Below are 16,980 nucleotides of genomic sequence, written 5' to 3'. Positions count from 1 at the left end.
TTATTTATTTATTTATTTAAAACATGTTTTATTCTGAAGCTGGAACTAATAATAAAATAAACAGAGAAATGTGGAAGAAGTCTACTCACATGTTTCCTTTTGGAAACAGCCAGTGTATTTCCTCAAATCTGTTCAACAGATTTTTTAATTGGTCCTACTTTTCAAAAAGTTAGCTTTCTAAAATGCTACAACTGTCCAAAGCCTAAATAATAGTAATAATAATTGCAATAATATTTAGGAGGAATTTTGGCACAAGCTGAGGGTGGTTTAATGATCTGGTGTGTTCCCTGACCAAGAGCATCATTCCTCTCCCCATGCACTAGCAAAACCATCTGCAGAGCAGTGTGGGGACATGCAAAGGTGAACAAAAAAAAAAAAAAAACGGGGAGGGAAGTGGGTGGAGAAAAAGCAGAGGGTTGGGAAAATACTTTAACTTGAGTGAATTCACTGAGCTGGGCCTTTGCACCCCTCCAAAGCATCTCAAGCTCAGTGCTGTCGAAGAAGGTCAGCGGAGCCTGGGCTTTCCTACGCACCAGTGCAAGGACACAAGTCATCATGGAATCTGATCCCAGGAGTCCGGTATAAATATCACCTTTCAGTCAGTCTGTCTGACGTTTGTCCTTTGAAGATTTATTACCTTTTTTTTTTTTTATTCCCCGGAAAGATGATACACAGAATACTTGACTAAATGGACTCTCTGCATGTGTGTATATTCCCCTTGCTCCTGAAAAATCATTTCTTAATTTCAGCAGTGTTGAATTTGAGCTATTGTTACAAAGTTGGGAAATTTAGGTGGAGGCTTCCTTGAAACTTTTGCTTTGGCTATTGTAATGACCATTAAAATAACCGTGCTAATTCCATTCTGATTAAGCCACTACTCAAATATCCAGATGATGCTACAATTAGGGCAGTGTAACAGAAAATATAGCTGTAGCTAAAGTAACATGAAAATTCTATTATCGCCGAAACTGCCTGGAGCTCAGTAAGTTTTAATATAGAGGAAGCCAAGTTTTAAGTCTGCATCCCTTCAGGTATTTAAATCTATAGAATATGGAATGTATCAAAGCACTAACAGGGTTTTAGATGGATGATTGAGTCCAGCCTTGGGTGGCTCGCTCCCAGAAGCATATATCTGAGTTGCTTAGGGTCAGAAGAATCTCCCCTGAGCACATCCAACCTATCCTGGAGGACATCCGCCTGCACCAAACCCTGAAGTAATAGGTCAGACACTGGGAAAACATTTCTAGCGATGAGAGAGAACAGGCACAGATTTCCTGTGGAGGTTGAGGAATCTGGAATTGGGTCCTTGGAGACCCAAGAACACGTTGAACAAACATCTGTGGGGAAAGACAGGCATAGGTGATCTTGTCCAGGGAACTGGACAAACTCTTGGAGATCCTTCCAGCCCCATGATTCTGTAAAAGGAAGTAAAACAGACTGTAATATTCAGGTGACCGTCTCAGAGTTGCCTCCACTGGACAGAAATGCCATTTTTCAGAATGAGCAGATCACCTATATGGACAGCTTCTCCATCCGAGTGCTTGATAGGTACAAACACTTTAGTCTTCAAAGGTTTTACAGAACTGAAATAATTAGTTATCCACACACTGGGTAGGCAAGCTCTATTATTTTTACTGTTAAGAACTGAGAAAAGTAAGTCAGGGAATTAACCTGAAGCATTTTATATGTGCCACAGGTTAGGATATGTGTGTACATTCTGCTGAGGAATTGGATGGCTGTGAAAAATAGAAATCCTGACAGCAACACGGCTGTATCATCTTAAGCCAATCAAAACAATGAAATAAAAACAGTGAAATCCCTGATGTTTAGACTTTCCAGTCAACTCTCAAATATGTAAATAATCGAAGTGCTAATCCCTTTCACTTCCCAAGTGTTTCTTTGCAGTTTGATCTTATGCTTTATCTCGTGTAATTGCAGGCTGCCAATGCAAATAACAGGCTCTGCCTCTCTCCCTCTCTTCCCCCAGTCTCGGTGGGAGGCTCCTGGGGCTTTCCTGGCAGCAGGTCTGGAGCCTGAGTGCTCACAGGTGAGCAAGCTGATCAGGCCAAAAGGAGACTAACTTTCTAGTGCATCAACTCCCTGCTCCACTGAACCTGCAGGTAGATGGTCACTGGAGCCAGCAGAAACCGAGAGAGGAGAGGGAAGGAGTGGGAGGAGGAGGGACTGCAGCGTCATTCACAGTGCTGGATTGGTTTTAATGCTGAGTTCTGCTCCGTATTAGGACTAATTTATTAATGATCTAACTCACTTCTTCCAAACTTCTGTCACATTTTCTTATTTTGAGGTGCAAATCAGCAGTTTGCCAAAAGCGTTGGTTTTCAAAGACCTGCAATTTCAGACCACAAGTCCGAAGCTGGGGTACGCACCACAGCCCTGAAGGGAGACTCAGCTGCCCTTTGCTGATGGGTTATGAAACCAAACCGGTTTTGTGCCACAAATTGAGCCCTGTCTCAGTCACAGCAGTGTAAGGTCTGGTCCTATCACACGGGTGCTCTGTGCATGCAGCCATGTAACTTCTGGCAGTTTGCATCACCCAGAAGTCAGCCACCCTTAGGAACTGGTGGCAAAGCCACCTCCAGTGCAGCAGGGGCTGGTACGCCCTGCAGAACATATTTCCTTGGCAGGTGGAAAGGTATTTTCACCGTGCAACAAACCATTACCCAAACCTGCTGGCAACTGGGGAGCTGATGGCACCCCAAGCCACTGCTGTGTTTTATCAACTGCTCAGTTAAGAAGGAGCAGGGTAAACCCCCAGCCAAATACCAGCGTTTCCCATTTTATTGCTATGTGTTGCTGCCCGCAGATTGCAAGAGGCCTCTGGCACTGTACTCTGTTTGAGAACAAATTAAAAACACAGAACATTTGCAATTATAACACCGCTGGGCATACATCCTTTCTATTATTATTGCCTTTCTCTCAGCTGAAATCCTACCTTACTTTAAAGTTTAAATGTTTTAAGATGCATTTATGTAGCACATAGGGGGAATATGTATATTAAACCTGTGCTGTGATCTCAAGCCAAACACCACGGAAATTCTTTGTGTACTGAAGAACCATGTGACTGCACCAGATATTCATTATTGCTTTTAGACCCTGAATTTTGAAAACAAACACTAGATACTTTCTGTATTTTTTTTGACTTTTATTTCTTTGCTTGTTACTCTAGGTTGTGTTATACGAATAATACATTTTAAAACGTGTCAAGAGCTTGTCAGTTTGTAATGGTTTTCCTGAAATCCTGCCAAGCCTTAGTGTTTCATTTCTCCATCAGACCTGAAGTTTGTCAGAAAGAAAGGTAATGTCACCTCCCCAAAAACTTTCTGTACTTACCTTCCTGTTTATCACTGAGCTTAGTCTACAATTGCTTTTTGCTCCTTTGATATTAGGGCAACCAATAAATAAAATAAAGTGAACTCTGTCTTGGTCTCTTCCAGTTTCACTCAATATATATATGAAGTTAAAAAGCTTTTTGTCTAAACTTGTTTCTCAACTCACTTGAAATACAGATGTAATCAGATTTCAACCCAAATCTCATGTGTTTGCAAGTGCATTTTGGTCGTCTTGGTTTAAAGAAGATAAGAACTTTATTTTCCACTGTCATTCACTTCTCATATCCAGGCTATTGTGAAATCCATGCATATCACTGCTGGCTGTTAGTGCATCAGCAGGAGAGGACACCTGAGAAGAAGATAAATCAAACAGAACAGCAGATGAGCAGACACTGGCCAGGTCAAAATTCAGTTCAGAAATTAGAAGAAGGTTCTTATCCCAAGCAAAGGGAAGAACTGAGAGCACTTTTATTATGTGGTGTGGTGTTTGCCATGGGCCACAATGAGATCAGCGACCTGCAGGGAACACCTGCAATCTCATAGCTCTGCAGGAATAATAAGTAAACATATGTAAAAAACATACCAAGAGTGCTTTAGGCACCACACATTAGGTATACTCCTGCTTTAAACTGTCTTTTGAGGAAGGCTCCTTCTTTCAGGTTCTACTGTTTCCCAGGGGAAACATACGGTAAATATGCTAATATATGGCCCTGCACTAGGGTCTTTGATTCTGTTATCCAATAGTCTGATTATTATTCTTTCTTCAAAGAGATAGAAAGGTGAATTATCTTGTAATACAATTAATTTGAAAACCTGTATTGTGCCGCTATGAGATAATTAACAGGAGACAAAGTTGTTCTGCAATAACTTTTAGTTGTCACAAACATGAAAAACAGCATCAAAGCATGAAGACTATCTGTTAAAATCAGCAGTGTTAATCAGTTTGGCAGGGCAGTGATGGAGCACATTTGAGCCTCATTTCCAGCTCATGCCGAAGGGATGCCAGCTCATGCAGGAGTAAGTGGTGCCACATCCAGAGCAGGGGGATATGCTGCTCGCTCTGGCATTCTGTGCCGCACCAGACAGGTCTTAATCACCACAAACCAGATGCACCACCTGGACTGAACCTGTTTGCATTTGTTCTCTGCCTTATGTATTTGATATTTTATAAACAGAGGCAAAATTGTGTTTTAAACAAGTAATTTTCTGCCAATAACTGGAATCACATACCACAGCAATATCTGGGCCTTAAAGATGTTGAAAAAACAATCTCCATTTTTTTTCTGTCTTCCATCCTTTGTATTTTCTTTTCTTGTTTTGTTTTGTCTTGTTATTCTCACTTTTTCCCTTCTCATTTCCCCTTTGATTCTCCTCTGCTTGTTCCCTCTTCCAAGCAATTTTTACTTTATTGAAAACAATACCAGGTATATTACAGAGCCACAGGACTGACTTGCATTAACCTTAAAGTGGTGTGACTGCTTCACTCCAATTTAGGTAAGAAGCTGGGAGCTAGTTTTTCACCATGTCTTTGTTTGCACTCTCAATCTATTGACTCCAGGTATTTTCTTGTCTGGCATAGGGATAATAAAAGAGGGAAAGAGCATGAGGGAGTAGGGGCTGTCTCTTTATATTTGTGCAGGACCTACCCCAGTGGCGTCCTACAATTCCTAGGTACTGTCACAATATAAACAATACGTTATTTAAAAAACAAAAGTGGTCTGAAGGCTGTCAGAATGCAATTTATTAAGCAACAACAAGCAGCCCTGAAAAAGCCATAGCAGGGCTTTTGTGAGACTGAAAATCCACCTTTTCGCTTTTGAGCTGGAGAAACATTTTCATAGTAAATGAAGCTATAATCAGGAACAGTGTTCAGCCTATCTATTTCAGAGACAATATTCATCTTCATATGAACATATTCATACGAACATACAGTCATCTTCTCTCATCACTGCCCCACAGGACACAGTCACTTTGGGTGAGAAGTACAACACGGAGAATGCATTCGTGCAATCTCCAAATGGAAGTCTGGGGGAGATGCTGGAGAGAACATCTCCAGGGATGCATCAAATAACACTTGACTACTTACAAAAAGTGATCATGTCTTCACTATGGTAATTCCAAGACCACAGCAGATTTTGACATTCACAAGTACCATGGTAAACAATGACTTTTTCTCAACCACTGACACTATTTTGTGAAACACAAGGATTTTTTCTATGAGTACTGATGAAGCCAAGACAAGCAAACTTCTTTTTTTTTTTCTGTTTTTGAACCCTGTCCTGTGCAGTCACAATCACAATCCAGGTTCCTGGGACTTACCAGGCAGTCCACGATACTGCAAGCAAACTCTCAAAATGACTTCCTTTTGCTATGCTGAGTGGCTTTTGGACGGGAACCTTCACATTTTCATGTTATTTGGGATAATTTGGAATCAAGTTAAGATTCCTCAGATTGACTTTGTCTTCTGTGGCCTGTTAAACACTCCTTAACGCTTTACAGGGCAGCATCAACATTTATTCAAGGAGGAACCAGCAAGATGGTGTTTTGTATCTAGCGAAAGTGGGACAGAGCTGTGGGGACCTGCAGCCTGAAGTGTAACCACAATTTGCTGCTTCGCTGAGGGCAGAACAAGCTCAAGAGACATGGACACAGACACACACCCCACATTGCAGACTGGTGCTAGCAGCTTTGTGGGTTTGAGAAAGGAAAGGTTAAAATTCCATGGGATGCAGCTGAAAGAGGAAGGAAGAAACCCCGGCCAGGAGACACTTGTCCTGACATAGCAGACTTGGCAACAACCAGTCTGCAGCAGTTCTGCAAACTGTGCCCACACTACTCCGGCCCTGGGGCAACATTCCCACCGCAAGAAAATCCCCCCTCAATTTGCAGGACAGGCAAAACACAATCTATGGACTCTCCAAAAGTCTCATTTATAGCAGAAGGGACTTGAACACTGTTGTATACCTCATCCTACAAAAATAAGTGACACTTCTCCCCAGAGAAATGCCAGGCATATGTCAAGTGGTTGGATCCCTTCCTTGCCTATCTATGATAGGAGCAGCAAATTTAACTTCTCTTTCCCAGTGTGAAGTCTGCATCCATCACTCTTCATACTCATTCTTGCTCTGCTACATATTTCTCTGCCTCCTGTTTTCACAATCTCTCCCACTTAGACCCTCTCTTCTTCTGGACCATTGCTGCCCTGCTCAAGGGAGAAATGCTGAACGCAGAGTGAGTCTTGGAGCAAAGAGTCTTCCACTCCTGTGTGCGTGGCCATGTCAAATCCTGTAGCAAGCTGGAGGTTAACTTGGAAATGTGATGTGTGCGTGCGTGAAATGCTAAAAGATTAAAGCAGTCAGGATTGTTTTTGCAATAGAGATAGCTACCACAGTCCTCACCAAGGATTTGTTAATCATTAGCATTAGAAGCTAAAATCCATGGAAAAATGGTTACCCCAACACCCACTTTCATTTTATTAGGAAAAGAACAGGAGATTTTCTAGGCAGCAGGGAATCTACCAATTGAACAAGAAATCTAAAAAAAAAAATCATATTGCAAACTTTTGTCTATTTTCATAATTTATTTAATGTGTGCTCCCCACATGACTTTGATTTCAGTGTTTTTACTTCACTTATTTTCTAGACTCTGATTTAGTTCTGATTTTTGTTTTCAAGCGAGTATAGGAAAAAATCATAATGCATGGAAACAGAATGCATTATGAGCCCTGAATTAACTCCTTCACTGGTCATCTGCATATTTGTCTGGTTATCAGCTTGTGCTTGAGGTTTCAGGATGGTGGGGAAAATTTAGAGTTAAGATCTGAGTCATTTCATGAGGCATGAAATGAAGAAAAACAGGAAACTACATCAGAGAACAGAAGAAGAAGGAAAACAAAAGCTCAGCAACTTCTGTTCTTGAACATAACCCTTAGGGGCGCTTGTTCACTAATATGTTGACAGAATCCGGCAAAATGCTGTGCCTGGATACCTCACTGCCTAAAAGGACATTTGGGAAAAATTATAGGGAGAGAGAGGAAAAAAAAAAGACAAAGATGCAACTTAGGGCTCTGACAGATCTTGCTGAGGTTAAAATGTGAGCATCTCAAGAGGAGGGACATGTCCAATACATATGTGCGATGCAAGAGGCCACTGCTTGGGATATCAGCTGGAGCTAGAGCTGAACGTGTGGAGGAGGAGGATTACACAAGGCCGAGCGCAAGCCACAAGCTGCTGGAAGAAGGGAGCATGGCTGTAGGTCCATTTTCCACCAGCATATCTAAGCACACACTAAAATTTTCATCTCATCAGCCTGTTAGGTTAGATTAAACCTTAGAAATAGATGGAAACCAAGGCAGGTTTCTCTGTGTTTAATGATCAACATAATCCTGCTTCTCAAGCAAGTGCCTGTGACATGTACGTTCTGTCCTAAAGCAGCCAATAACTGTGGTATGCAGCTCTCTCTCCTTAAAAAACCTGTGTTGTACTGACTGAAAAACAAAATCAATGCTTGATATTTGAATTCCTGAGTTTTCTGGACAGCCCAATGGCTGAGCTGCCCTGCACAGCTGAGGTTTGCACGATCTGAACTTCCTGGCGGCTTGTGGACTCCGGCCCAGGAGATGTCGCACCTGGAGCTAACGGGAATTGATCCATGTTGTCCTGTTCTGTGCCTGGAGAGAACAGCCTGGCGCAGGCAACGCTAAAGCACCAGCGTGGTGCCAAGTACTGTTTAAAAGTCTCAGTCAAAGCCGAGTGCATGGGGTTTAAAATACAGCCCTCCGGCTGCGGAGAGAGCTGCTGATGAAAGGGACCAAGCAACAGTTCCTCCTGTAACACCCACCGCTTTTGTGCTCCTGGCTTGCAAGCAGCTATTGCTACTTAGCAGCAAGGCTGGACAAAGTCTATTCACTTAACAGTAAGTTAACATTTGCTCTGTGTGTGGGAGGAAGCACAGGGGCTTGCAATACTTCATTACCACAAAGTAAAAAATCTCACTGTGAGGACTAATTCTGAAACCTTTTTTTTTTTTTCCTTTCTCTTTCTTCTTTTTGTACACACAAAAATTAGTAATTCAAAATTATATGAATTTAAGATTCTCTCACATTATTTTGTACAATCTTGCCAAAACGTTTTCTACACAGACTGGATCTTGGAAGGATATTTGATCAAATATGAGCTTAGAAATGAAACAGTCAAAGGACGAAGAATCTGTGCTATTTATACTATAACATCTGAACTCTTTTGGTAGTACATGAAGGCATGTAATTAACTTCTCCCCCAAATTGTTATTTCTTTCTAATGATCTCCGTTCCTCTGGCATGAAGCCTAATAGTGGATGTTTGTTTTTGTAGAGTGTTGTTTTATTTTACAGGGAAAAATACTCAGCACTTGTCAGATAAAGGATGCTGGAAACTGGGAGAAGAGTGGAGAAGTTTGTGATGATCCTTAGTCCCACTGAGATTTATATGTTCCAATATTTGGTTTCGTCCAGCAGTGGAGATTTTAATTATTTACACAGGACCCTAGCAAACATGTTATAGCTATAGTACTAATTTGCATTTACTTCCTGATGCATACTACATGCAAGTTTAGTTCTGTCACATGTTCAGGAAATGAAACTCATATCCTATAAATATGAAATAATTTGATCTATTAGAGTGTGTTTTTAAAATGGTGTGGACCTGACAGACCAAAAATCGCTCCGACTGGATTCTCATATGCTTTTTATTTACATCAGAAAGAATATAAAACACAGATCCACACAGATCTTGTAGTCATATTGCTCAAATGTAAATGCAAAAGACTAGACACAGAGGGATCATTTGTGGGTATTAGGTACCCATTGCAAAAAATTAGGTGTGAAGTTTGCTGTTGCAACCCTGCCAATATCCCTCTGTCTTATCTAGGGAAGAGTCAGAGGGCAAAGTGGTTATGCCTTCCAGTTCAAGGACTTTGCTGATACACACAGGTAGACCTCAGGCACCTGCTTGCTTGAGGATCTTTGTTACCAGCTGGACTTAAACTGCCAGTTATGGGTCTTGCTGACTTCCTAGGTGCTAACAACATGCAATATCTGCTGGTACCAGTGTGCTCCATACTGGGGAAGGCTGTTTTCAGCTTAAATATAGTTCAAATGTTTTAATTTTCAGAAATAAGTATGAGCTCCTGTTTTTCTAAAGCTGCCAACCAAGCCTTTCAAGATGAAATGAACTAGTTTGCAGCTAAAACATGCTATAGTGAAACGAGAGAGTCATTTGGATTTTGGAAAACAAGTTGAAGATAAAACCTCAGGGGATCTCTTCCTCCTTTGAAATGCCTTCATGTGTCTCATCCACAGTAGCGAGAGCTACACACAGAGATGTATTGGCAGCCTGTGGCTTCCATGGCAACTTCCTCTGGAGGGCCTCAGCCTCTGCTCTGCGGCCTTGGTGTCACACTGAGTTGCACAGGTGACCGGGATCCTTCAGTCTGAAATGTCTTTTCCACCAGCAATCTGTTTCTCCTATTAGATGTTTGGGTGCAAGGCAGCACCTGGAGCCTAGTAAGAGTGGCGGGTGGTCTGCACCGCTCGTGTGCCCTGCAATTACTTACACTGGATTATTTCTACACATTTGTGTGTAGCTAAATAAATAATCTGTATGTGGAGAGTCAAATTCTACTCTTGTTTAGGCTATAGGAGTCGGTGGAAGTGTAATTTTGTAGTGAAGTCATTTAATTTGGACAGGTGGGGAGGTGGACAGTGAAAGCGACCTGAGTTTGTGGTCATGTCACAGACTTTACATGTGACTGTGGCCAACTCACATGTAAGCATTCAGCATCCAAGTTCCCTGCCTGTGAGGCTGGAAAGCACTTAATTTTTTTTCAATTTAGCATGGGAGCAGTAAGAGCCAAAATTAAGTAATTGTAGAGATATTCTTGTAGGTGGTCCCACATAGGGAGAAATGCTGGGAACTCGTCATATTACTTGAGAATCAAAAACTTGCAAGATGTAAAGATGATATAAATCGTCTATCAAAAGCACAATCATGTAGCTGACAGCCCAGCCTGTACCTCTGTACCTCCCAGAGATAACAGGTAGCATTTAGAGTCATAGCGAAAGTGCCAAGTTCCATTCATCAGCACCATCTCCACCAGCCATCCCTCTTCACTAATTTTAATAGATGGTATTTGTTTTTCAAACAATATTCATCTCTCTTCTTACCGTGCTAACATAAAGGCAATGAAATTTACTCCTTCACCAATGCCTTCAGCTGTTTTTTTACTGTGATAACATAAAGGTGATGAAATTTACTCCTTCATGAATGTTTCATGCATATACACGACCCTAGCTACACAGCAAAAATGTCTTGGAAACTGGTAACTGCCTTTGTACACGCTGATGATCATTGCAGGGTAATAACAGAGATGGAAGAAAGAAGCAAGGGGTAAGCTTTAAACAGGAAATAAAGAGCAGAGGTTCATTAAAGTCATTCTGCAAAATTAGGGTTTTGTAACAAGCTTGAAAAAAGGAGGCAGGGTAATTGCGTGTATGTAATAAAGAGGTTATTGTTTCTTCTTCAGATAGATTTGCAATTTTTGTTCAAAGAAAACAAGAAAAAATAAAAGTGATGCATGCATCCTACCAACCCTGCATTTACTATCCATGGAGCTAACAACATGGAATTTTAGTCCTAAAGTCAAATGACTTTGAAACAGACAGAAACAAAGAGCTCACAAAAGAGAGTTGCAGTACTCAAACCACTGCACACTGTCTTGTGACTTGAGGAGGGTGATTAACTCTCGATTCATCCTTGCAAGAGCAGCAAACTACAGCCACTTCCTCTTGCATGATATTGACATGCAGTGCTCTGCCCTTGGTGCTCTTGGATAGATAGTGCATATCTTACAAGCTTTCCCACAAATTATGCTACAGAATTTCACTATTCACCTTATTCATGACCCAAGTTACTACCACTGCTTTTTAATTTTTTTTAAATTTTATCAGTGGACACAAAACTGGAAACACTGTTGGCAGCTAGTTGTACATCCACTCCTGGGAATTTGCTGTCAGTAGTTCTGATGAAGAGCAACCATCAGTACAATGGGGAGATATTTATATGCTGCTGGTATATTACAAATAACATAGTGGATGGGCAGATTGCAGCAGGCTAGGAATTTATATCCTTAAGTGAGATATGTAGGGTAAGGGATTCCCAATACGTCATGCCTGAAGCTTTGATCTGATCATTGTTCCTGGTGATTCTGGGCTGGCCAGCAGAACACATTCCCTGTGGATCCCACATGAGTAATGCTTGCACCTCTGCAGAATCAGCTGGAACGCGCATTTTGTCTTTGTGTACCTAGTCAGTCACTGAAAGACAAGCAGTGCCTGATAACAGGTACCGTATCAGAGTGAAGCTAGTACAAACTTAGCCCACTGATATTTGGTGAAGAAATAAGAATCAATAGAAAACGTTTCTATTCTTGCTTTGAAGCCCGAGGCTGTTCTGGTTTTGAAGAGCTGATAAGGCTCTTATAGCTGCCTTTGCATGACCTGCAACCACAATTCAAAGAGAAGAGGAACAGGGGAGTGACACAGCAGAGAAAGAACAAGAGAAGTCTTAATCAGTGCTTTTATTGTGAGGTATTTGGTGATCTTATTGTTCACTCACTTTGCCTTTGTTAGCAGTTTCTATCACCTGTTTTTATCATTAAGTCCTTAATCTTCCCCCCTAAGAAGGACAAAGTTCAGCTAAAATCTTATCTTCTGAGGTCAGACAGCTTCATGCATTTTCATGAGATCTCTGTCTCATTTCTAAAGATTAACTTACTTTTGGCCCTTTTGAGGGGCCCAATTAGCCTCTTTCTTGCTGACTTTAAAATATTTTGGCTTGATTGCCCCAATATCTAGAAGATGACAATTTTTATTTGATGTATTTTATTTCTTGCATGTTTAGGGCGGAACAAAACCAAAATATTAAACACAACACCACCAAGAAAATCTGCTCCCCTCCTCACCCCACCTCCTCCCCAAAAAGAATTTAAAAAAAATGTATTCATTGTTGTGTACTAGTAGCATAAAACATATCTGCAAAAAATCATTTGCAAAGTGTATCAAGGGTTTTCTTCTCTTGTTTTGTTTTCTCTATACTACAGGTATGCATGATTCAGAGTTCAACTTAACATGAAGTTTGCAGTTCTTGTTGCTAGATTTCTAGCTCACCCCGGGAAATTAGTATTTATTATTCATATAGCCTGATCTACTATTTTTAGAATAGGACATCAAATTACAATAAAATAGGGAAGTGAATAAGAATAGCATCTGCAGAATCTCACTTTGTACAAATCACATCTTTCTCTATCTTTTAGCCATCGGTCAATGATCAGATAAGGGAAACATCACAGTGGTTAAGCACATCTTTCCGATCTGTCTGCCCTCCAAATCTTGCCTGTCATTGCTCCAGGTCCCTAGCTGTAAGATAAAGAAATGATCGCTAATGTGATGATGTTATGGTTCATGAATTAATTGTTTTTTAGGTAGTGTGCTTGGGTCTAAAGGTCTGTTGTTTAGAATGTGAAAATTTCACCTTTTCAAAAAAAGACCTTCAAAATGGCCTGACAAAGAACCAGTAGACAGACACAAATGTAGAGGAAATACTCATCCACAAATCATATAAAATTTGTTTGTCATGTTTGCAAGGATTAGCTATTTGCCATCCAGATCTGCATGCTTTACATTCATATTTTGGAACCCAGAGAAAAACACTGGTAATGTTTGGCTGATTATTCTGAAAATAGGACTAGAGCTAACAAAGAAAAAAACTGCCAAATCACAGTTCAGCTCTGCTCAAATTTGTATTTATCATATGGAAAGATAACAACATGAAAGCTTCTGTTTTGGGTTCTATCATCTCACACAGATTTGGATTGAATTGGATTGAATTGGTATACTTCTAGCCAAGTATTTTATAGTATCTCACGTCTGGTTTTGCTCATTTTGATGGTTGAATGTATCAGTATATTGTCTAAGAAATCTTGCAATGCCAGAAAAAACAGAGTTGTTTACTAGAACATGAGAACTGCATCAAAATAATCTTTATGAGATGAATCGTGTTTCAGGAAGAGTTTACTAGGGAGACTGGTTAACTTGTGAACTCATTTGGGAACTCTTCTAGTGTACTGGGCTAAGGAAGAGAGAAAATTCTGTGATTTTGGAGATTAGAAACTTTGTTGGAATCATTTTTGGTCTTTGTATAATTTTTCCCTCATCTAGCTTGCATTTATCAGCTACTTTTGTCACTCTGGAGAAGTTTATTGCAAGCTGGAGAAGTTTATTGCACCAACAAACATTAAACAAAATGTTCATGGTGTGAATCCTGGTGAAGCCTGACTGGAAAAAGAACTCAGATTTACAAGAAATTCTCATATTTTACATTTTTTAACTCCAAAATTTTTCCTTTTTTTCCATAAAATTAAACTTTTGAAATCCTTACATTTCTGAATCATTGAAATATATGAAGTTATGAAATACTACTTTGAATGTATCATTCAAAGTTATAAACATAATGAAATACAATATTTTCAGGATAAAGTAATAAAAAATATTGGTGAAAATACTATCAGACAAAAAGAGAAGAACATAATGAGCCATTTCTTCTTTTTGCTGTTTGGTGATTTCATCAAAATTAACAACATTTGTTTCCACACACACTTCGATTTCAACTACACTTTCCCATGGAAAGCTCTTCTGTGAAAATATAAAGTATCCAGAACTCAGCTCTGTCCTGAAAAATGAACCAGAGGACCCAACTCCGTCCATGTGTAGATAGAGCTCCTCTTTGACCCTGGTGATGCTGTAAAGAAGGGGAAGGATCTGGAAATCTGGACAAGTCTTTGAAGAAGAGGTAAGTATGAAACAAAAAAAACAGTGAAGGCAACTCCCATTTCTTAACATTTTGAAAGCTGGGTTTGAAGGGCTGGTATTGCAAGTGCAGCACAGACCTAATACTCTTGCCTACTGCAGCTGCTGAGATTTCATGTTTGATGGGGCCAGACTCTCTTCACTCCTACATGTCTTTTGCAGGTATTTATACATGTATAAAATGACTGCAATTTTATCTTGATTTCGTAACATTGCATTTCCCACGAGAAGTAGGGCTGCATCAGAGATCAGTCAGAAGAATTCAGCTTCCAGGTAAGCCACAGCTAATGCAGTTGCAAAAACTCTGGTTATACACATCAGAACTGAAAACACTAAGATCATAATTGCAATTTATTGTGTAAAACAAGTCTTGACAATTTTATCAGAAGAATTCTGTACAGATTCCAGTAAAACTCATGAACCAGAGAACCTCATTTTCTGTTAAAGGGTAGAAATATTCAATACTGTATTGAAAGAGATATATTATGTAGTATAAATTGCACCAGTGCTATAAGCAGGGCAATAAGGCAGCAGGATGGTTAAGTGATTTTATATTGTGCTCTTTGGCATAATGTGCTACTGTTTAAGCCAGAACAGTTATCCCCGTGTTTAAATCTGGACAGATCTAGCTAACAGAATCTAATATGTCTATAGTGAGAGTCCACCCAAATGCTAAATCAAGAAACACTTTCTAAATGGCAAGAAATAAATGGTGAGGAGCACAATGGCCAAGTTTCTGGCTTTTTAATAAATGTGGGTTTTTTTAGTAAATCTGGATGATGGTGGATCAAGCCATGTCAAAATAAGAAAGTCCTAGTGATAGCCAGAAAAATCTTTTATTTATAGATTAGCATTTGTAACTGGAAAATACAAGAAGCTAATCTGAACATTAAGATCCAGAGCATGTGCATATGTAGTGGTGCTTGAGCCAAGAAGATCTAAAAACCTTTTTCTGCTTATAATGCTTCTGAAGAATATAGTTGTTCACTACTATTAACCTTAACAGAGGGATAAGTGATTAAGTCTACCCGCTTTGTAGAACTTCCAGTTTATCCAGAGCCACCTGCTCTTCAGGGCCGACCTGAAAAGAAAGGGGAGATATGAGGCACATAAGATGCAGACATATAGACCACTGGTCAAGAGCAGTTGCTACTCTCTATGGACTTTACATGACTCCAGTGGACAGAAGCCTTTGAGGCCTTGGAATGACTCACCTCATTTTCTGCAGCTGAGTAGGCAGCTGATGCATAAATAATGGATTACTACAACCCTGGTCAAGTAAAAAAATCAACTTTTGATTCTTCAAAGTCTGTCCATGTTTCTCAAAAAAATCTGTTTTTTTTTTTAGGAAGATCTGCATTTTCTTATTCTTGTGCTAATTCTGATCCAACAAGTAACTTTTGTAACTCAGATTATCTAAAGCCATTGATTTTTAGGAAACTGTTTTCTAAAGTAGGTGAGCTCTGTTGAAAATAAGAGAACAATTTCAAACAAATAGAAGTATTTTAATGAGCTTGGTCTGAGATGAAAAGCTTTTTGCCTGGATGAGTTCAACAGTCTATCTCAATATGCAGTTGTCATTAATTTTCTTTGTTCTAGAATATTCAGCTTTCAGTCTGACCTAGAGGGGATAAAGGCAAGCTCAGAGGAAAACATGAAAGACCACAGGAAAACTGTATAAGGACAGAGTACTTCTATCCTAAGCCAGTTGTTTTCCAAGATGGTACCTCACCTTTTGGTGACACCTTTTATCTTAAAGTCTAACACTAAATCAAATTACATAAATAGGATTATATATCAGCTACTTATTCTTCAAAGGCTTATTCCACCAATGCTCTCAAATATGCCTATTTCAAAGCGCAGAAACAAACTATTGTAGCACTAGTTGAAGAGGCTATTATGTGCAGAAGTAATTTTATATATCACCACTATTTCCTAGAAGGTGATACTCGGCTAACACAGCAATATTATATGGCATTTAGGGTTGTTTCAGCATTGTCCCATGACAAAATGAATTCCCAAACACAGTGGATCTGGAACTTATTTTACACTACCTCTTGAACACGGTGAGGTGGTACTTTACAGGATCCCTGTGCTTTTGGGCAGTTTGGAAGGAAAAAAAAAAGAACTTGTGGATTTGTTGTGGGCTTGGCGATCTTATCTCAGTCCTCACTGGGTAGCCTTGGGCAGACCATCATGACTGAAGGTGTTGGCTCCAACTCCTTCAGCTTTGAACAATTAAAACAAATTTCACTTTCAATGTTACTAGTGTTTGCATATAGGCCAAGTTTCCTTTACTATAAAATTACCTTTGATGGCTTGAGAGAAAGCCTTGTAAAGATATCCCAAAACGACATCAATGATTCTAGCACTGTCCTGGGACACAGGTGTTCAAAATGTTCCCGCTGTTTTTTGACAGATATTTTTGTTGAAGTTTGCAGTTAAATACACTGGTGAGCAAAGCAAACATCAATGGCAATCCTTCCCATTGAGCTAGATTTATAAAAGCAAGATGATTTCTTTTGTGTCAAGCCCACAGGTCTGTGTGACAATGATATGTACCAGTGGGAGGAAGAAGTGTGTTGCACTTTGTTCCCAGTGCTTCCATGTTTCAGCTACAGAATAATCTTTCTAAAATTTTGACTTTCCCAAATGAGCAACAGATTATGCTTCCAAATGCACCCATTTTGAAAGAAAAACCCAGAAGGATGATCGTGCTAAATTAGGAAAT

Source organism: Tinamus guttatus, unplaced genomic scaffold (genome assembly GCF_059628265.1).
Source record: "Tinamus guttatus ecotype Peru unplaced genomic scaffold, ASM5962826v1 Tinamus_guttatus_pri_ptg000602l, whole genome shotgun sequence".
NCBI classification, from domain to species: Eukaryota; Metazoa; Chordata; class Aves; order Tinamiformes; family Tinamidae; genus Tinamus; species Tinamus guttatus.
This window is presented reverse-complemented; position numbering follows the sequence as displayed.